At 39.8% G+C, this 23194-nt stretch overlaps 1 protein-coding gene across 2 annotated transcripts in view; it reads right to left on the minus strand.

The window, feature by feature from the left end:
* Positions 1–23194, minus strand: part of MRTFB (myocardin related transcription factor B) — a 261703-nt gene that overhangs the window by 197737 nt on the left and 40772 nt on the right. The window lies entirely within an intron of this gene.

A 23194-nucleotide genomic window follows, 5' to 3' on the forward strand; every position in this document is an offset into this window, starting at 1 on the left:
ATCAATGATTTTTAAAAAAAAATAAAAAAAATCTGTTTTTTTAATTTAAATCGGATTTTTGTGAATAAAATGCTTTTTGAGGAAAATATATTACCATCCAAAGGTTATTTCATCATGAAATAAAGATTAGTTTTTTAATTATGTAGAATAAGACTGTATATGTTTAATTTTTTTGGTAAATAAATTCCATGAATCCATTCACAATGTCATGCTCTTCCAGAGGTTTTTGTAAGATTATTGGGCAGTTTCTCTGCCTACAAGATATAATCACAGATGCTTGGTTTACTTTTGCAGTTCTCAAAACTGAATTTGACTCAGCGGAGATCACATGCCTCTTCTTCACAGCAAAAATGTTATAACGTGAACAGAGTTAAGAAAAAGACCTTAATCCTAACTTCTACAAACCTATGAATACAGAATCAACCCCTTCAGTGCTAAATTTCAAGAAGTTCAGTGAATAGAAACAATATTTTTCTGATTGTTTGGAGTGGAATAGATCTGCACAAGAAGAAAGTGAAACTAAGTGTGAGGAGGAAGGGGCTGACAGTCTAAGTTTCTTAAAATATATATATTTTGTTTAGCCAAATTAGTTTACAAACATGGATGTTTAAGCAAATAACATATGCTGGAATGTTATTGTTTCAGTTGAATAAATCTATTTAAATTGTTGTTATTAAGGTAATGATTATTTTTCTCCTTTCTAAGTACAACAGAAAAGTTGTCCAAATATGAATGATTAACCTATTAAACTGGGGATAAAAAAACTAATATGAAAAGTTGTTATTCTAAAAATCTTCATCTACTTGCATATTAAAGTTATACCAGCAAGAATTAGTCTATGTAGAAAACTATGATTTAAATCAAGCCTTACTGACTTGTGATTTACCGTAAATCGTGATTTAAATCAAATCCACCCTGGCTGAGAGTGCTGATCGGATGCCAATCAACTGCTGATTTTTTACCATGCTCATCTGACAGAAGATGGTCATGAGATTGGCTTCTGTCAAACAAGGACCTGTACACATAGGCTGAGTGTCGACCGGTATCTACTGTACCAGCTAATTTGGCCAATAATCGGCCCGTGTATACAGGGCTTAAGATGGGGATCTGATCACAAATTACTGAAGAAAACCAATTAATTCCAAGGGGTTCACATGCTTTTGCCACTGTATGTAAACCCTAACAAAGAACTTATCTTATTTGACTCCCTTTTGGTCTATTAAATATACCATTGAAAGTGGTTTGTTAAATCTGTTTGAGAAGTGCAAAAAATACCTTTTGAAAATATCAGAAATAAAGAGTTGTGCTATGTGCACTGCTCATGTCCCATGTTCACTCAGGGAGAGTAATTGGCACTCCAGGGCCTTATATTTGGCTTTATATTTGGACCACTGAATGGTCAGCCTTTACATTGTGGTGATGGGGTAGTAATTGGGTCTGAGCAGAGCTGACACCACTCAGTCCAAAAGCGTACAACAGGACTTTTGACCTGAGTACATTTCTGGCAGATCAACAAGTAATTTTCTGTAGTTGCAAGATAAAACACAGAAAAGTGCGCATCTGTTGTAGAAATGCATTACATATATTTTTTAAATTTTTTCCCTGACACTTTAAATTCATCAGGGACTGCTTCCTTAGCCTGATAAAACAGCAGAAAGAGCTTCACATCAGCGTGACACACAAATGTGTAAGAGAAAAAGCCTTATCCTATTTTCTGCTACACCAAAGACTTTCGATCAGAAGACAAAATATATCAGAATACAGAAACAGTCCACCAAAACAATATGAGATGAAGTAGATATTCATTTTCTGAAAATCAAGAGAAAGTACTTAGCCCCGGTTTACACGTGCAGTGCAGGAAATTCTGCAATCCCTGTGTTTCCCGCACTGCACTGTGAACGCACTGTGGTTTGCGATCTGCTGCGGGTGTCAAAGTTAGCAACACCCCAAAAGCAGGTTGCAAATGCAGTACATTTACCTGAACCAGACTGCATAGTGTGTTCCCAAAAACACTGAAGGCACCTTTTTGGTGCAAATGTGGTGCAATAGGAGCCATTCAAAATAAATGGCCTCAGATTGCACCACACAGAAACGCATGTGAATAGCACAGAAACGCGGTGCAGTTCCTGTGCAATTCACATGCAATCCATAGTGTTAACCTAGACAAGAATACACACACATCGTTAACATTCATAGGTAACCTGACTGGCCAGCTTTAAAATAAATAAATAAATAAAACTACTTAAACAAACCATGACACTTCCTATCCAATTCTGATTCATAAAATGGGTTTTATTGCGTTTTGAAAAAAGGAAGTTATGTTGCTGCACCCTGTATATGGCCAGCTTAAGAAGTGGAATCCAAAGATGGCCTGAAGCTCCAATATTTTTGTACTAGGCGAAGCAACAGAGATACTTTTTAGTTAAAGTTTAAAAAAATCCCTTTGCAAAGAAACTCTCCATGGGCTCCAAAGAACAAATCATAAATAAATGAAAATGTTATTTCTAACATATAGGTCTTTTATTTCATAAGAACATTAGTAAAATTGAAAAAAATTCTGCACCTGTAAAGTTACATTAACAATGAAAAAAACCTTGTTATATAAGTACAAATAGACTGTTACTAAAACCACAACAGTAAAATCAGTCTGTATATGCAGTAAAGCATGCTTGTTATACTCACTGTGGTACCTAAGGGGTTAATCATTTGCATTGTTTAAATAGGATGTTTGATCCTCTCTTTTCTGATCATCCCCTTCTTCTATTGTCCCCATTTCATCTCCTGATAGAACAGAGTGTTGGGGGCAAGCTGCATATGCTCAGTTTAATCTGTATTGCTAGAGAGTTTTTTCTTTTTCTTGGGAGAGTGCAAGTGATCAGCACAGGATCAATCAGCACTGTCCAGACAGAGGGTCATGGGTCCTGCAGCCTCATAGGACAGTGAGAGGAGAATGAGAAATACATGTTTTAACCAGTGCTCTGCTGGATAGAAGTCACAAGACTGCTCTGAGCCTGGGTTCACATATACGCGGTGCAGTATATCGCATGTGATTCGCACAGGAACCGCACCACATTCCTGTGCAAATCACATGTGATTTGTGTGCAGTGCGATTGGAGCCATATATTTTGTATGGCTCTAATCGCACCTCACCAAAAAGGTGCAGGACCCTTTTTTAGGTCCGCACTAGAATCGGATTGCATGGGTATTCACACCTATGCGATCCGATTCTGCACATCACACCACATTTTGTGGACTGCTTTTGGGGTGTTAACTTAACATACACATCCGCAGCGGATCGCATGAACGGGGTGCGATTCTGATGCGGTGCAGTGTGAACCAGGGCTAACTGTTGACGAGAAAAGGTATTTAGCAATTTATATTTACTAAAATAATTGTATTTCCATGTTCTGTGCATTGTGGGAGTCCAGATATAGTGCAGGGTCCTGGGTTCAGTAACACTTTAACCTTTGTTAATATGAATACACACAATGTATTCCAATCAAATCTGTTGGATTTTCATTGCAGAGCTTTCTCAAGACAGACTTATTTTAATATACTACAGAAGTATGATCTCTGAAAGGGCTACTCATAATGAAATACCTTTTGTTCCATAATATCCAAAGACTCTCAAAGGAAATTGTCATTTGGAGCAGCTAAGCATCTACCATTTTAGCAGTATTACAATACTCTGGTAAACAGAATCTGCTGTACAAAATGCAAATTTCAGCATCTAGCATTAGGTATAATTTGAAAATTAAGCAACTTTACCACAGAATACTAACTTGCATGCCATTTGAACAGCAGAAAAGGTTTTCCATAGATGGGCATATATACTGTATACCCCATGGGAAGAGCAGGTGGAGATATCTGCTTTTCAATGCATAACTCCCTGCAATTTTGACCTGATGTTGACAGAAGTGCATAGACGGAATTCATAATTCTTCAGGTATCATTCATTGTATTGTAATGGAACAAAGTGCAGGTTAGCGATGCAATAGAGTGGAAACAGGAGATGCTAGGAAGTCTAGCACTCTGTCAACTAGAAAGCGGTCAATATTTCCTTGTGTACTTTTTTCAATTGTATAAACTGCCAATAATGGCAATACTAGTAAACACCATCATGTGAATATTTCATTTAGTGGATTATGAGATCATTTGTCAAATTGATCTTTTTGTACCATGTTTTTATATGTATCCAGGTCACTGCAGTGTGTGGAATGAACAAGATCCCTTAAAGCGGTAGTAAACTGCAAAAAAAAAAAAAAAAACCCTCCAAAAAATAGTCCCCTGCAGGACAATAGCATGTGCTGCTATGGATCGGTTAATTGCATACTAGCACATAATAAAAGACTTTACAACAAAGCCTTCCAGTGGCATTCTGTCAGCACTGTAGGCCCAGTCTTCCTTCCAGGTTCACAGGCTTCGGCTGCTTGATTGGCCGAAGCCACAATGGCCTCACTGATGCGCACGCGTGTGGGAGTCATGGCTGTGGCTCTCTCACTGTCCATTGAGAGCGAAGTGCGCATGCACCAGTGACATCACCGACTGCTACTATTGTAAATATCTCCTAAAAGGTGCACGTTTAGGAGATATTTACTGTACCTACAGGTAAGCCAAGTAAACAAGGTGGGCATTACTACCACATTAATAATCAAAACAAACTATTCTTAAAAAGTTTTTAAACAGGACAAGCAAGGTGATTTGCAGAAGTCCAAATGTTCAATCCATTTATCATGACTTGTGCCAATTAGCCAAATAATGATGGAAAGTGGTTTTTAACTATCTAATTTACATGCCTAAATGGCTTAAATTTAATACATGACATCTATGAGCTACAGCTAATTGGACTCCATTACATATAATCCCAAGAGCCAAAATATCCATCATAAAACATTATCCCACATGCAAGGAAATTAACATGGACTAAAGCTTTAATGATGTAGCAATGTAACAGCTTAAACCTGAACTTTTCCAATGCTACTGGTGTGAGCATAGACAGAAGGAAGGCTCATGATTTTGAAAGTCATTCATTTATAATTACTTTAAAGTCTTACTAAAAGGCAAAACTTTTTTTTTTTTAATATAAAATAAACAAACGTGATATATTCACCTGCTCTGTGCAGTGGTATTGAACACAGTGGCATTGATCCTCCTTTTCTTGGGACCCCCACCCAGAGATCTTGGCTCCTCCTCTTTGTGTGTCCCCATAGCAAGCAGTGTGCTATGGAGGCACACAGTGTCTGCCCGCTACCGAGCTGTGTATCTATGGAGCAGTGTTCCATAGAATTACAAAGCAGGACTTAGCTCCACCCCCACTTCCTCCTCACTGCATTTGATTGAGCCAATGACTCCTGCTGCTGCTCAAGTGCTGTGTGAAGAGGGAGAGAAGGGAGAATAGATGCAACCATGCACAGCGCTGGATCTCTCCCTTCTCTTCCCTGTCACACAGGGCAGAAATAGAAAACATTTCGTTTTACTTTAATGCAAGGAATGCATTACGGTAAAAAACATTTTTTAGCTTTAGTAACACTAAGTAACTTGAAGGCATTTCCAACATAGGCTATGATATTAAAAATATTTATTTGTATTATTAACCACTTCCCATCCTCGGACGGGAAGGGTGATATCTTGGTCATCGCCGCAGCTGCGGCAATAAGCAAGATATCCTCTTGTAGCCCTGGCGATTTCCTACAAATTAAAAGTAATCCGAACAGCTAATGAGCTACTGGATTACTTTTACAGGTGGCAGAAGGGAATCCCACCCCCTTCACCAGGCTCTACTATGCGATCGGGGAGCCCGTTAAGGACACGTCCGGCGGTATCAGACTCCCGGCACACAGTGAGAGGAACGGACATTGTTCCTCCCACTGTGTGACATCAGAAACCGGAAGCGACAAGGATTTTGTCAGTTCCTGTTCCGGTCCTTTGTTTACCTGATGTTAACGGCCAGGGAAGAAGATGATCAGACCGGTCTGTGTCTGTCTGATCGGCTGCATTGGAGGTCAAAGGAGAGATGGTGGGTCCGGTTACAGCCCATGCAATTACAAGGGATAATCTTTACCTCTTGTAATAGCAAAATAGGGGATTAACAAAAAAAACGAAATAATATTTTCTATTTCATTTTTTTTTTGTACTGTATCTTTTTTTTTTTTTTTTTAAAGAGCCCCGTGCTCACACGCAAATGTAAACAAGCACGTAGGATCCGCACATATAGAAACAGCGATCACACCGCACATGAGGTATCGCCGCAAATGTCAGAGCAAGAGCAATAATTTTAGCACCAGACCTCCTATGTAGCTCTAAACTGGTAACCTGTAAAGGCTTTTAAAGCGTTGCCTATGGAGATTTATAGTTACCATAATTTGGCACTGTTCCATGGGCGAACGCAATTTTAAAGCATGACATGTTTGGTATCTATTTACTTGGCGTAACTTCATCTTTTATATTCTAACAAACAATTGTGTATTATATTGTGTTTTTGTGCATTAACATCCACTAAAGTGTATTTTTCCCCAAAATTTGCATTTGAAAAACCGCTTCGCAAATATCGTGTGACATGTGGGTGGTGGAGTTTTGTACACACACTGTATCATGGTGTGTCACCTATGTACAGGTATTGAATTCTATTACACATAAGAGTACTACACTATATAACTGTATTTGTTTTTGGTGTCACATTGATACAAGTCGCATACTGCAAAGGAGGAAGGAGTGGATCAGTCCTCCAGGAACCAGACAAGCAGATAGATGGTCTTTTGATGAATTATTAAAATGCTGAAGCTGCACTTTATATCAGGGAAGCATATATTTTTGGTGAGTTGGCAATTCTTCTGATTTCCAGTGGTGGATAGTCTTATTTTTATTGGAGGAAATCGAGTACAACACCACACATATTGCACATATTGAGGGACTACGAATACATTTTTTATATACCAAGTTGATGGGACTGTCATTCTCGGACTATTAAAGTGACCTTATAGCACTACAATTTTATTTTAGAGTTCACATGAAAATATGCAATGCCCACCATTTTATTCTCTGGGCATCTGAAAAAAAAATGTATATAATATTTGGGGGTTCTAAGTCGTACTCTCACTTCCTGTTTTAGCTATAGGACAGGAAAAGAAGGTAAATCTCCCCAATGGGACACAAATGACAAGTGTGTTTCTGCCACAATTGTCGCATGATAAATCAAGCTGCAATGTAGTTTGCCCATGATGGCACCTGAATACATGGTTCCACAATTTGTCATAGCACAGCGTTTTGAAAGCGCAGGGAGAATCATGGTGATTTTTCCCACAATTCAACATGCTATACTGTGAATGGAGCCTAAGTGGAATGGGTTTTTTTCCAAGTGCTTTTGAGCATTTTTTGGAGCAGAATTACACATTTTTGCAGGTTTTGTCAGGCATTTTTTTTTTCAGGAGTTTTTCAACTAAAAGGTGTGGAGTGTTTGAGCAGAAAACATGCAACAAAAGGCTTGAGAAAGAGCTCATGTCGTGGGATATTTAATTACTCACTTTCTTAGTTAACAATATACTGGGTGATCTCCCCAGAGTCAAATGTTGTTCTGAGACATATTTTCTCAGCGCTTACAAAACAGCCAAAGATTTCTAATCTGCTGTATCTTCATTTCAGCTCTCCAGGACAAATCATGTCTGCCTTAATGTGGAGATCTACCCCAAAATGGAAGCTATCTGCCTCCCCCCCCCTCCGCTGCCACATTTGGCACCTTTTGGGGAGGGGGGGGGAGTGGGTACCTGGTTTTGAAAGGTACCCACTTCCACTTCCAGCTCATTCCACCGCGTTGAACTGAGCCAGAAGTTCGCCCCCCTCCTTCCCCCCCCCCCAGCCTTCTGGGACATTTCAAAGGTCCCAGAGGACTGTGGCCCATTCACAAAGCACAGAGTGAATCACTCATGCACAATAGGAAACCAGCTGTGAAGCTGCAAGGCTTCACTGCCGATTTCCCTTAGTCAAGATGGAGTCATTGAAGAATCGGCAAGGGGTGAGGATACCGCTGGACCCCTGAACAGGTAAAGTGCCCTAATATTAAACATCAGTATTTGTAGTTGCTTCTTTTTAATTTCTGAGAGGGGGGCCAGAACTCTTCTTTAAATAGCAACTACTGAATAACCCACTCAAACTTTCTATTGCGCTAGTCTCATAAAACACAGCACTTATGAATTGTATGGTTGTAATGAGACCCAGAGACCCGGTGCTTCATTTTTGTATAGACCAGCTTAGATCTAGTCCCCAACAATATCCGGACTATGGACATTAACCACCTCCACAAGGTTTACCCTCTTCATGACCAGGACATTTTTTTGCTATTCAGCACTGTGCTACTCTAACTAGTCATGCTACACTGTACCCACAAGAAATGTATATTACTTATATTTATATTCACACAAATAGAGCTTTCCTTTGGTGGTATTTGATCACCAATGGGCTTTTTTTTTTTTATTATATAAATGAAAAAAAACAAACATTTAAAAAAAAGACAATATTTTCCACTTTCTGTTATAAAACATATCCAATAAAAAGTAAACAAAAAAATCAAATGTTTTCATAACTTTAGGCCAAAATGTATTCTGCTACATGTCTTTGGTTAAAAAATGTTTTTACATAAGTGTACATTAGTTTGTGTGAAAGTTAGTGCGTCTACAAACTATGGTATATATATGAAAATTGATCAATCCTGATGTACTGACTGTCTATCTTATTTCTTGAGGCACCAAAATACCAGGACAGTACAAATACCCTCCAAAACACCCCTTTTTGGAAAGTAGACAGTCTGAGGTATTTAGTAACAGGCATGGCAAGTTTTTTGAAGTTGTAATTTTTTTGTCACAATTTGAGGGATAATGAATAATTTAAATACATTTTTTTCCAGGTGTTTTTTTCTTTACATATTGTCACCAGTGCAGTACAGTGTCATCGCATGACTAGCATGGCAGTGATCAGGAAAACTGACTGGTGACAGTATGTAAAAAGAAAATGTAAATCATTTTTTCAGTTTTTTTTAATTTTTGTTTTTCTATTATTATTTTTTTCACATTCTGTCATCAGAGTAGCTCAGTGTCACCATAGCTCAGTGTCACCATGTACTACTCTGGGGGGTGAGCAGGGATTTTTTTTTTTTTTTTTTACACAGTGATGATCACTGTATAAGCAATAGTTTTAGCCTAGGTTTCCCATTCATGAACATCTTGCTTATGGTTGTGATCTGTGATTGGCTACAACTAAACACATAATACAATAGCCAGGAACCATGTGATTGCTGTGAGCCAATCAGAGATCACAACCGTAAGGAAAGCTGTTCATAAGTGGAAAGCCAATCTTGAGAGGTTGTTTGCATTGTTATCATGTGATCGCTGTGACCAATCATATCACCAATCGATCACGATACCCAGTTACTGGTAATAGTAATCACAGTCACAGGAGGGGCATGCTGCATGCTCCTAACCCAGGACAGGTAGACTCATGTATATATACATCACTGCACTTGGAGGAGTAAGGATTTCATTATGTCAGTGAACTATGAAGATTAATTTCTCCATAATTCCATCAGCTACAGAGGTCGATCATGACCTTGTTTGAAATTATTTATTGGTCAGATTATGTATTTTAACCATTTCCGAACCAGCAACATACCCGTACGTTGCTGGACGTCCAATGGCTGCATAACCGTACATTGCTGGACTTCTGGTGGACTGCAGCTGCAGGCATCATCCCAGTACCTTTTTTTAGAGCGGGTGGTTAGCTCTCTTGTACATGCAATCGAAGCAGCTACTAGCGGCTCGATTGCTTGAACAAGCAGCGGAAAGGGACATCCCTCCCCCTGCCGAAACTCTCTTGGGAACTCCCATCACACCAGTAAAGTGACAGTGTAAAAATAGTTATCACCGCATTGGTGAGATCATGGGCAGTAACTCTAGCACTAGACCTCCTCTGTAAATCTAAAGTGGTAATCTGTAAAGGCTTCTAAATCATCGCCTATGAATAGTGAAATTTACGCCGTCTGTTGGCATTGCACGGGCATGCACAATTTTAAAGCAGGACATGTTTGGTATCTATTTACTTGGCGTAACATCTTTTATATTTAAAATAAAAATTGGGTTATGTGTTGCGTCTTTTTGCAATAAAATTTAATTTTTTTGTATTTTTTTTCCCAAAACATTGCGTTTGAAAAACCGCTGTGCAAATACGACATAAAAAAAACACAGTCTCTTTTTCATTCGCTACCTGTACCCCTTCGTAAAATGGATAATGCACCGCTTCAATCTAAAAGTCTTACATTTATTTTGGGTGCTAAGGGCCATAGGCTAGCTCATACAACCTTGTACACCCCTACAAGTACAGGAGGGCTTGGACTTCCTGACCTTTGGGCCTACTATAAGGCGGCTCTAGTGATGCAACTCTAAGTGGTGTACTTCCGACATGAAAGACCTTATTGGGTACATATGGAGCGTCAGGCGGTACCATCTCACACTACTGATTTCTTGCTATGGCACTCCCTCATGGACAGACCCCTCCATAATGGCGCCTACATTATCCACTCATTTGCTTGTTTACTACACAACCCCATACTAGTGTCCATCTTTACTCCTTTGGATCATATATTTCACAATCCAAAATTCCCTCCAGGTATGGATATCAGAGCTTTCAAACGGTGGACTGATAAAAGGTCTATGCCACATAGGACACTTTTTCACGCATTGAGTCCCTTTCACACTCTTCCATTGTACTACCAATCTGGAAATGCCTCCTACCAAATGGTTTCATTTGCCCAGATAGCCCATTGTTTGGGGACTCTATCGTTCTGTGGATCCTCCCTCCCTCACAGCTTATGAAAACTGGTGTACCAAAGATCAAGGTTCTAGGGGAGGTATCTCTATGGCATACAAATCTTTGCTTGCCTCTCCCCAAAACCATACCTCTATGCTGGCGTGGAACGGACTTAGACTGTGATGTAGAACCAGAGGTTTGGTGTTCCAGAATTCAAAGCTCCTACAAGGGCATAATGAATGTCTCTCTAATAGAGGCTGGTGTTAAAGTTATCACAAGGTGGTATTTAGTTCCTACTTGCCTGCCCAGAATGTACCCAACGGCATCAGCGGAGTGTTTCAGGGGTTGGTCATTGCTTGGTACCATGCTCCACATTTGGTGGGAGTGCCCCAGGATACGTAGTTTTTGGAACATGGTTTTTTCTTTGCTCAGCAAGGTAACAGGAGTCCCAATCACACAGCAGGCTCATATTGCACTAACTGACTCCCCATGCCCTATGCAGCGCTTCGTCTACTTTGTCCTGCTAGCAGCAAGATCACCATTGCGGGGTCGTAAAAAAAAACGCTCTGTATCTATCAACCATATGAAACATTACATATTCTTGATCATGGTCCATGAAAAGGTTGATAGTGTGATTAATGACAAACAAGCAAAGCTTTACCAAACTTAAGAACCGGGGGGCAACTTTTATGAACGTACCCTTGGCTTCTTCCCAAACTTGACTATGTGGTACCTTCACTACTTGGGAAGCCTAGGTCTCCCTTCTCCCTACTTCTTTTTCTCTTCCTTTCTCCTGGACTTTCTATTTTTCCTTTTCTTGATACCTCAGCGGGGACATTTCTTTTGTTTTGTTTTATGCATACATCCGATTGCCAGCCTTTTATACAAATAAGGCACTTTCTCATGAGTGATACAATGTGTGCTGGGAGAGATTTCCTTAAGTCTTGATCCTGGTCTTTGCCCTTGGTAATCCCTTGCATCTCCCCACCACCTGGCTGTTGATTGGTGTATATATGGTTTTTCATACAATGTGTCTTAAGGACGAAGGTAATTACAATATTATCTTTCTGTTACTCTTTTGTATTTGGCATTGTAACTACCGTATCATATGGCTGACTGTATATTATCTTCTTTACACCCCTGATATTTTGTAAAACTGGATAAACATTTTTGAAAGTTAAAAAAAAAATGCAGAAATCACCCAATTATTCTCTAAGGCCCCTGCTATAAAAAAAATATATAATGTTTGGGGATTCTAAGACATTTTCTAGCAAAAAATACTGATTTGAAAATGTAAACCAAAAAGTGCCAGAAATGGTTTAGGGAAAGGGCTCAAGTGAGTCCATTGAGCTTCATTTTTTTGAAGAAGCTGTGTTGGTCGATTTTGGTGTTGTAGGCATTTAGTCCCTTAGTCACTTTAGTATCCTGTTAAGGAATGTTGGATGTCAAAGATTCTTGAGCAAGCTTTTCACTTTAAAGGAGAAGTTCACTTTTTGGAACATGTTCTATGTTTCACTCGTTTTTAGGGTGGAACATGTAAAATGTTCCAGCAGCTGCAGCCTCTCCCCTCTCCCTGTGAAAGCGGGCAGGGGATCTTCCCCCGCTGTCACAATTTGAAAATAACATGGCTGTGCAGGGCTCTGACCACATGGCCATGTCAATCATTCACAGTTTCCTGTGAATGAATGCCTACAAGTACCATCAGCTGTTGCAGCTGTTGACTTGTAGTTCTCATTGAACTGCAAAGGCACTGGTGAGAGCTCTTATAGTCTACTGAGTTTCCTGGACTTCAGTAAATGCCTGCCTGTATCGAAGGTATGGGCAGACAGTATAATGACAGTCTTCAAAAGCCTATGCTGATCATAGGTTCGATGCTTTACGGGCTCCCAAGTAAACAAAATCATAAATGTACATTGAAGGTGAACTTATCCTCTAAAACATTGTTTCTCAACTCCAGTCCTCATGGACCCCCAACAGGTCATGTTTTCAGGATTTCCCTCAGATGAAACAGCTGTGGTAATTACTAAGGCAGTGAAACTGATCAAATCACCTGTGCAAAATAATGGAAATCCTGAAAACATGACCTGTTGGGGGTCCATGAGGACTGGAGTTGAGAAACACTGCTCTAAAAGAACAAAGATCTGTGGCACAGGTCAAGGACAGGTACATATTACACCTTTTCTTTGCAATCAGGGATTTTGTTCAGCTATGTGTTTTGTCCCTTGGGTGGGCAGAGCTATATTAAAATCTAATTTTTACCTTTCGGTTTAGGCAGACTTTAAGCAAACATTTACCTTATAGGTCACTTTAAGAGGCCTATGACCAAATGAGCTGATAACTAGATATCAATATATAGGATGATGCATCTCAGAATATCTTATATTTTTTTTAACCAGAGAAGCCAGTTTCCCTAAAGCCCATCCTGGAGCTTTCTCATCCTTTAAATATTTTATACTCCAAAGCCTGGTCATCTGTGCTTCTGAGCAGCTGGCCGGCACTCAGGAAAGACTGGCATATGCTGCTCACCAGTAGAGACATAACAGTTGGTGAGCTTCTGGCTCTGAAGTATTTTCTTTCCAAACAAAAATAGGACAGATTTCTTTTTTAAAGAAAGTGATAAAGTTTCAGTTATTTGACACACAATACAATGAAGTAAAAAACATTTGCAACAGGGAAAAAGAGCAGACAGTCTATTCGCATAATTTTAAAATATATTAAAGACAAGGACCAAATATATATATATATATATATATATACCGTATTTTTCGCTCCATAAGACGCACCTGACCATAAGACGCGCCTAGGTTTTAGAGGCGAAAAACAAGAAAAAAAAATATTCTGAACCAATGGACTGCAGACATAGTACAGGAGATGACCAGAGACTGCGGACACAGTACAGGAGATGACCAGAGACTGCGGACACAGTGCAGGAGATGACCAGAGACTGCGGACATACTACAGGAAATAACCAGAGACTGCGGACACAGTACAGGAGATGACCAGAGGCTGCGGACACAGCAGAGGAGATGACCAGAGACTGCGGACATAGTACAGGAGATGAGCAGAGACTGCGGACATAGTACAGGAGATGAGCAGAGACTGCGGACATAGTACAGGAGATGAGCAGAGACTGCGGACATAGTACAGGAGATGAGCAGAGACTGCGAACATAGTACAGGAGATGACCAGATACTTTTTTGGGGGGGGGAAAGTGTGTCTTATGGAGCGAAAAATACGGTATATATATATATATATATATATATATATATATTTAAAATCTCCAGAGACTAGCAGAGGCAGCAGTGCCTAAAATTCACACTGCATAAATGCAACTTAATGCCTGTAGGCACAGACACACTCACGTACCAGGAAGAAGTACACTGCAGTTTTCTAGGAAGCATTCCAAACAAAGGTGCTCCCTTTAATAGCAAATTCTCACATTTTAAGTTCAGGTTCACTTTAACCCCTTCCCACTGAGCATACCCATAGAACGGACTCATGGGAGTAGGTCTTCTTCAGTGGGGCCGCATATATTCGCTATTGTGTTTGTGCTGAAAGTGCAGCTCTAGGTCTAGTACATAAAAAATTAAGTCTAATGCCTCTTTTATAATGGGGAAAATAATTTGATCCCCTGCAGATTTTGTAAGTTTGCCCACTTACAAAAAAAATGAAGGGTCTATAATTATCATAGGTGTATTTTAAATGCTAGAGACAGAATACCAACCAAAAATCCAGAAAAAACACAATAGAAATAAATTGAGTTGCAGTTCAGTGAGTAAATAAAGGAACCGATCCACAAGCAAACCTTGACTTGGTGGAGAAACCCTTGTTGGCAAGCACAGAGGTAAGATGTTTCTTGTAGTTGGTTACCAGGTTTGCACACATCTCAGGAGGGATTTTGGTCCACTTTTCTTTACAAATCTGTAAATCATTAAGGTTTCTTGGCTGTCGCTTGGCAACTCAAAGTTTCAGCTCCCTTCATGATCGTAATGTGCTTCTTCTTGAGCAACTCCTTTGTTGGCGCTATGTTTTGGGTTATTATCATGCTGGAAGCCCCATCCACGACCCATCGTCAGTGTTCTGGATAGAAGGAAGAAGGTTCTCATCCAAGATTTTACAATACATGACCCCGTTTTTTGGCCCCTCAATTTGGCAAAGTCGGACTGTACCTTTAGCAGAGAAATAGCCCCAAAGCACATTTCTACCTCTGTGCTTGACTATAGGGATGTTGTTCTTAGGGTCATAGTTAGCATTTTTCTTCCTCCAAACACGGCTAGTCAAGTTAATGCCAAAGAGCTCAATTTTGGTCTTATCTGACCACAGCATTTTCTCCCAATGCTTCTCTGAATCCTTTAGATGTTCATTGGCAAACTTTAGACAGGCCTGTACATGTGGTTTCTTGAGGGGAACCTTGAGAGCACTGCAGGATGGCAACCCATGGCGGCTTATTGTGTTACCAATTGTTTTGTTTATTGACTGTGGTCCCAACTGCTTTGAGATCATTCATAAGCTCCTTCCGTGTAGTTCTGGGCTGATCCCTCACTTTTCTCATGATCATCCCTACCCCATGAGGCAAAATCCTGCATGGAGCTCCAGACTGAGGGTGATTGATGGTTATTTTGTATTTCTTCCTTTTGCAAATAATCGCTTCTCCCCAAGCTTCTTGCCGATGGTCTTGTTGCCCATTCAAGCCTTGTGCAAGTCTACAATCTTGTCCCTGACATCCTTTGACAGCTCTTTGGTCTTGCCCAAGAAACCTTAAGGATTTAGAGAAGATCTGTAAAGAAGAGTGGACCAAAATCCCTCCTGAGATGTGTGCAAACCTGATAACCAACTGCAAGAAACGTCTAACCTCTGTGCTTGCCAACAAGAGTTTCTCCACCAAGCACTAAGTCATGTTTTGCTTGGGGATCAAATACTTTACTCACTGAACTGCACCTCAATTTATAACATTTTTATTGTGTTTTTTTCTGGATTTTTGGTCGATATTATGTCTCTATCATTTAAAATACACCCATGATAAAAATTATAGACCCTTCATTTCTTTGTAAGTGGGCAAACTTACAAAATCTGTGGGGGATAAAAAAATAATTTTCCCCGCTGTAGTAACAGCGCAGTGATATATAGCTCACAATAATAAAAAGCATTTAGGCCCCGTACACATCTGGCGTTTTAGGATCTCAGGCAGAATCGCTGTGATTCTGCCTGAGATCTCAAATCACACTACAATAGTGGCAGAACACACCACACATGTTCAGGTGCCATTTATTTTGAATGGCACCTGAATGCAGTGCAGTTCTGCTACGACTGATGAGTGATAAATTGCACTGCAATCGTAGCAAACCACATTGCGGGAATCTTGTCACCCAAAAGAAGCTCCTGTCTAGACAGTGTTGCTTGGCCCTGTGCTGATCACATGCACTCTCCCAAGAAAAAAAACTCTAGCAATACACACCAAACTGAGCATGTGCAGCTTGCCCCCAAGGCTCTGTTCCATCAGCAGATGGATTGGGGACAGTAGAAGGGGTAGATCAGAGAAGACAGGATCAAACATCCGTTTTACACAATTAAGAGGATTAACCCCATAGGTTCTACATTGAGTATAATAAGCATGCATTACTGCATATACAAACTGATTTTACTGTTGTTGGTTTAGTAACACTTTAATTATATATAGTAATTTGAACACATTTTAGTACTTATATACAATATTTAAAAAGGAATTTTAGCATTATGTACATACCCTATTCCAGTTTTAATTGCCATGCAGTTAAAACACACTATCAACAAAAGAAACAGAAAACCATTTGGAAACTTAACTTAATAAATGAAAAACAGATGAACCCTTTCCCAAAAACTCTTTAATTAACCTCATCTGCAATACAAAAGTTATCAACTAAAGCAATACATAGAAACAACAACATGTATCCTTCTAATTGATTGTCACTATTGAAGAGAATATACTGTACAGTGCTTTGTGCCATTTCTGCAAGCTCCCACACAGTCCTTCTAACATAATCTGAAGGTTACCATAACTACACTTTCTACAGAGGGCAAAAACTATAATTCCATAATAGACTGTGCTAAAATCACACCGTTCACTGAACATACTGTTCTGCAAGTAGAAATAAATACAAAAATCAATACATTTCAACTGATATTAAAAGAAAATGTTCCTAAAGAATATCAGCCAAAAAAAAAGTAGCATGTTGTTTTTTTAAATAAGATGCCAACATCAGCAGACAAATAAAAAAATCCTTATTCATGGGGGTACCTAAATGCTGAAATGTGTAATTTTGCTTTAATTAACTGCCTTGTCCGTAGGCCTAAATAGTCTAACCCAATTGACTGGTCACCCACCTAGTTTGCAAGCACTGGTCTCAGAGCGCCCCCCCCCCCTTTGCTCCTTATGTACTGTACATCTAGCTGTCAGTCAGGGCATTCTTAAAAGTGGTTGTTAAGGCTCAAGGTTTTTTTAAGCATTCTATGCAAGGAGATTAAAAAACCTACTGTGTGCAGCAGCCCCCCCTAATATTTTCTTAAACCAAGTCTCGATCCAGCAAAGTGTGCAAGAGTCTTGGCTCTCCCAGGTCTTTTCTTACTCATTGCATGAGACAGCAGCGGTAGCAATTGGCTCCCGCTACTGTCAATCACAGCCACTGAACCCATGAGGAGAGGGAAGAGGCAGGGCTGGGCCAAGCTGCGCTCCATGTGTGAATGGACACACAGAGCAGTGGCTCGGAAGCGAGCCTGCTCAGGTGCACCCATAGCAAGTTGCTTGCTATGGGGGCACTAAGCAGGAAGGAGGGGCCTGGAGCACCAGAGGGAGACCAAAGAAGAGGAGGATCAGGGCTTCTCTGTGCAAAACCACTGCACAGAGCAGAGAGGTACATGTTTGTTATGAAAAGATTTAAAAAAAAAAAAAAAAGGATTAAAAAAAGAAAGATGAAAGAACCTGTTACTTTAAACTATAAGAACCTGTCGTTTGATTTACTATGACTTGCATATAAAAAAATTGTTATTTCAAATCTATAATATGCCTAAAAACATTGCACTACATATGGTTTAAATTTATGGTCAGTGACCATAAAAATGAGCTTAAAATTTTACCAAAAGGTCAGTCCAAGTCCCAAGCGCTGCTTTGCATGATATTAATCACCAAATACTAACATTTTGGTTATGGACTGACACTTAACTGTTGAATCACCCATTGGCCTCTCAAGGGTTCCAATTCTGACACATTGCCTTGAGTCTTAATTTTCTAAGCTCAAGAGTCCTAACCTTCCTATGAGAGTTCCCACAATGTGATGATAATTCATTAAAAAGCAACACCTTCATTACAATGGCCATGACAAGTAGGTGGAGCTAGGAACTGAGGCACAAAAAATGTCTTCATCATAGTGCCAAGACACTGTTATATTAAATGTATGTGAACCATTTGAAAATACCTTGGATATGTACATAAATGACTTCTAGAATAATGTATGATGAGTCATAATCATATATAAAAGCCATTACTCTGACATGTACAGCATACACTATAATACACATTTTCATCTAATAGTTAAAACAATGAACTCTCCCAATATACCAATATCTTTTCGGATATTGGACTTTGGTGTTGCAATCAGTGTAAGAGGGTATTGCACATGGACCACTAACGTAAGGGAGCACTATAACAGACCACAATGTAAGAGAAGAACATCTCCTATAATCACCAATGTAAGGGGGTATCTCTCCTGGTGAATATCCATTTAAAAGGGACACCTCTCACTGACTACCAATGTAAGGGGAGCACAATACTAAACACTGTAAAAGGGCACCTCTCCTTTTAAGCACCAGTGAAGAAGACATCTTTGACTAGCGATATAAAGAGGAATCATTTAATGGGACATCTCTCTCACCAACTACCAAAGAGGGTTTTCCACTGACCATCAATCAGTGCCAGAACAAGGACATCCAGTGCCAAACTGCACTCCATTCCCGCCAAGATGAGAGACTGCCTTATGCAGGTGGGATTCCATTAGAAGTCTCTGGGTCTGTAAATCAGGTTCATATGCATCAGAAATGCACAGTAAAGTAGTGGGACCTTCCTACTGTTTGTTTTCTGCCTCTGCTAGTCACCTTGCATTGACTATGAGTAGTGTATAGACAAAGCCAAAATGAAAGGCATGTGTCTTTCATTGGCACACACAGTGCGCCAAGCTGAAATGAAAGCAACAGTTTCATAATTCACTCCAGCCATTAATATACAAGACAAGAAGTTTAAATTATACAGTAACCAGCAGAAAGAATTCAGGTGGGGAAGTCGAGGGCAGTTGTTGGTGAGCTGGCTGAAGAAGAAAACAATGAGGACGAAATTGTACACGTCTCCTAGTGAGGGCGGGGGGAGTTTTGAGATTGTACACATGCCTCCTAAGTAAACTTTGGAGCCAGACAGCACAAAGCCTATCTTAGCCAGTTACAGCACTGACAGGCTGTGTGTGCATAAAATCACTATCAGTCCAGCTCTGCAAGGATACAGCAACACTAGAGATGGTGAGCAGAACGGTGTGCCTGTGCTGCCACTGCTGTTGTTCCTCCTCTTGCAGCCCTCACTTCTACACATAGCTGAGGGGAACAGCATTGGCATGGGTGGACTGGCCAGGGAGGAGCTGGAGGAGGAGAGAGCCCAGACAGCTCCCCCTCACAGCTCTCTCCTTCTCTCCAGCATGGGCAGAACAATGTACAGAATGATGCAATGTGAGATATTAAAAGCATCACAGTACTTATAGAATAAGCCTATGCAAAAAAGGTAACATACAGCATGACATATGGAATGAGGTAGTATGGGATTGGGAATACAAAGCAAGGCATATGCATAGCTCCAAAATGTCCCACATTTTGAGGAACTGTCCTTTTCAAATTAAATCCCTCTGTCCTCGCTTTCCTCCTCATTGTTCCTCTTTTTAGTTCAGAGGTAAAGACCTTGTTAAACAATGCATTATTTAACTCCCAAAACTATTATACTATGGTAAACCTTTCACCAATCCTCTGTATTATATTTGTTGTTTTAAATGAAAAAAACATAATGATGGAGAATTAGTTGTAAAAAGAACTTGGGGGTTTACACAGTAATTTTCTGTGTATTCATTCTTTTCATGTCATTGCTGTGTCATTTGCCTAAAAGCCTTGCACTAAAAAGGGGTCCACATTCCTATCTCAGAAAGTTAAGAGGTATACATATGGAATGGAGCAGTGTGGAATATGGAACAAACAGCATGTCAACTGGAGTGAGGTGGTGTGGAATACGGAAAGTAGAGCACTCCATACAGAATAGGGTGGTGCACAATAGGGAACAAATTACATAAAAGAAGGGGTACCGGCAATAGATGGCCTCTTACAAAATGTAAGTATAACACTGGAAATTACACACTAAAAAAAAAAAAATGAGCATGCCCAAGCTTGAGAGTTCATTGTCATATGAGAACACATGTAAGCAGGTCAATAGTTGTCAATCTAGAAAAGCCAGAAAATTAGAATGAGGAATAACCTAGCGGCGATGACTTCCACCGTTATGAGCGGTCTTTGATATAGATTTTATACTGTTTTTATAGGTGAGTGGCCCCTTGGCGGGTTTTTAAATACATTTAGTCTGTATTGCACTTAGAGGCACTTTACCTTTTGTCTTTTTGTTTGACGTAAAAAAGCCAACACAGTATACAACAAATCCCTAAGAAAAAAAATAATCTATATCACTTTGTAAAAAACAAATTTGTACAGTACATGAGTATCATAGTTATGATACGTTTAATAGTCATTCCTGTACAAAACTATTTAGTAAATACTAAATGATTCTTTAAGAAGGCTAAAAGGAACTTGCACTGTGCATTTTATTCATCACAAAAAATGTGGGTGGCCTCCCCAAATGAGGTCTGGATGGGGCCCAGGCAGCTCAATTTAACTGCTTATAGGTGGAGGCTCAGGGGTGGATTGCACCTACTTATTCCTCCATGTTTACGACCCGGGCTCTAAGGAGCGCCTGCCCTACAAAATGAAAACACTACACCAGGCCCTGTGTGTTATTATTAGTGTTACTTTTAGACTAAAAATTATCCAGATGTATAGAGCAGTAAATTGTTACATATGTTTTGCTCTAGTTGTCAAATTTACCAAGTATGCTGCATTTTTCATTAATTTATTTACTATTAAATCTCCAACTCACTAATCATGCTAATTTGTAAATATAACACTTTTTAGTATAGGTTTCATAAAAGACTTAAAAACTATTTTAAGGGTTCTCCAGTGGTAAAAAGACTGGGAATGGCCCTAATAGAAAGTCAGGATCAGTTTTCTCCTCACGGACAGCATTTTGATTAAAGTTTTGTATTACAGATCCACAGTTCATCATGTTGCAAATAATGAAGACTGTTAATTAAACTGTTAGGTAAATTGTTCTAAGATGAAGCAATTCATTTTCTAAGAGGTTTCTACACAATTTTGGTGGCCAGGTTTGTAATGCATCCTGCAATACATCCAAACAGGTTTTATATTACCTAAACAGTTCTTTACTAGTATTAGGATGTCACATATAGTAAATGCTTAAAAAGGAGGATACCAGTCTAATTAAAAAGTATATTATTGTGCGGACATAAGGACCTAAAAAATCACTAAATAAAACAATTAACAATTTGGAAATGGATGAAAAAAAGTTATTGTGACCTACCTGTAAATTACATATCTTGGAGTACATTACAGATTGGATGTTCAAAGACCCTGGGTTATTGGCTGTTACCTTCAGGAGATTGGACACTGGCAAAGCATTGCTGCACATGTTCCTTGAGCATACCCCTAGAACTCTACCCCACTATGAGACCTTTTGTTTGTTTTTTAACAGGTATAAAGTGTTTATTATTGTATTAAGTTAATAAAAAGGAGTGTAAAATTTAAGTGTCGTACATGGTGTACGTACTCTGCAGTGGCATTAAAATATCAAAAGATATAAGGCGCGTCCAGCATATCAGTAATACCAAGACAGAACAGAAAACTTATGGGTTTTTACAATGATATCAAGGACAAAAGAAGAACACCAGCATCCCTACTACAATATGGTCCAAACCAGAATATAAAATTAGAAGAGAGGGAACAGGGAGGGAAAAGAATCAACGAGTATGGTACCCAGCTAGCTAGAAGTTGTTCAGGAAAGTAAGTTCGGAATCAGAGGCAGTGAGCAATGCATTCCAAATCTTATCTTTTATGTGGGAACTCCTGCTCTCATAAGTTAGGCCCCATGTGCACGGGACAGTTCTGAACGATGGAAATTGACTGCTGGAAAACATAGGTTAAAAAACGTCTGTTTATCCGCATTTGCATAACGCGTTTATGCGCGTTTGCGTTTAGAAGTGTTTTTTTACAAATAAGTACAGGAGAACCTCCCAAATGCCCAGAATGTACTGAAAAGTGGTAAATTAACTATTTCAGACTGTTTCATAGAAATACAGAGAGTAGAAGTAGAGAGAGCAGTATGTGTTGAGATTAGCTTAGGTGTGAGTTGCTCATTAACATTTCTTTTGTTTCCAAGGGTGGGAAAGGTGTCTGTGGAGTGAGTCATTAAGGCCACCTGGCAGGGGGTCTTCTTGAGGAATTTCAGGTGTGAATGGTCATTAACATACCTTTTGTTTCCAAGGGTGGGAGAGGTCTGAGGTGTGAATTGGTCAATGTGTGACAAGCTTGGTAGGAACATCCTGTGTTCAGTGTTTTGTCAATTTGAGTATCTTGAAAATGCTTTGCATGCATTTTTCATGATGAAAAAAGGCTCTGCACAGCATCGGGAACTGGAAGAGTTAAAAAAAAATTTCAAACGCAAACGCTTATAAACACGATTTGCTGTGTTTATCTGCGTTTAAAAGTGGTTTGCATTTGAAACGCTGATAAAATCGACTGAACGCACGTTTTCTGCGTTCAAAAAAACTACTGTAAACGAAGATGTGTACATGAGAAAACATTAGGGTGAGTTCAGGGGCTGCTGAAAAAAAAAACACTGAATAGCTCCTAAATTTGAGTTTATCAGCTGCAGTGTACATGAGCCCTAACTCTATACAGGGACATAACCTTACTGATGGCGATCACCAGGCTGATATAATGGGTGTGAAGGGCAATTTCCAGGTTAAAAATATTTCTTGGGGCGCTCGTGAGCAGCAGCCAGGATGGCTGCCTTTTAAATCCGTTCCTCGGCCGCCGGACACATCGGCTGATTTATAACCCTCAGGTGGGGTCCCCCTGCCTTTTCTCTGGCCCCTTGTCCTCCTAGTGCCCTGATGGGCAAGAAAACAACGGATGCCCACGCCTCCACCACCCGGAGGGCCGCGTTGGAAAGTTCCGGCCTACCCGCCAGAGGTCGTGTCTGAAACCGCGGCCTCGATTT

Source organism: Staurois parvus, unplaced genomic scaffold (assembly GCF_062004578.1).
Source record: "Staurois parvus isolate SC_StPar_1 unplaced genomic scaffold, SC_StPar_1.0 ptg000217l, whole genome shotgun sequence".
In the NCBI taxonomy this organism is placed as follows: Eukaryota; Metazoa; Chordata; class Amphibia; order Anura; family Ranidae; genus Staurois; species Staurois parvus.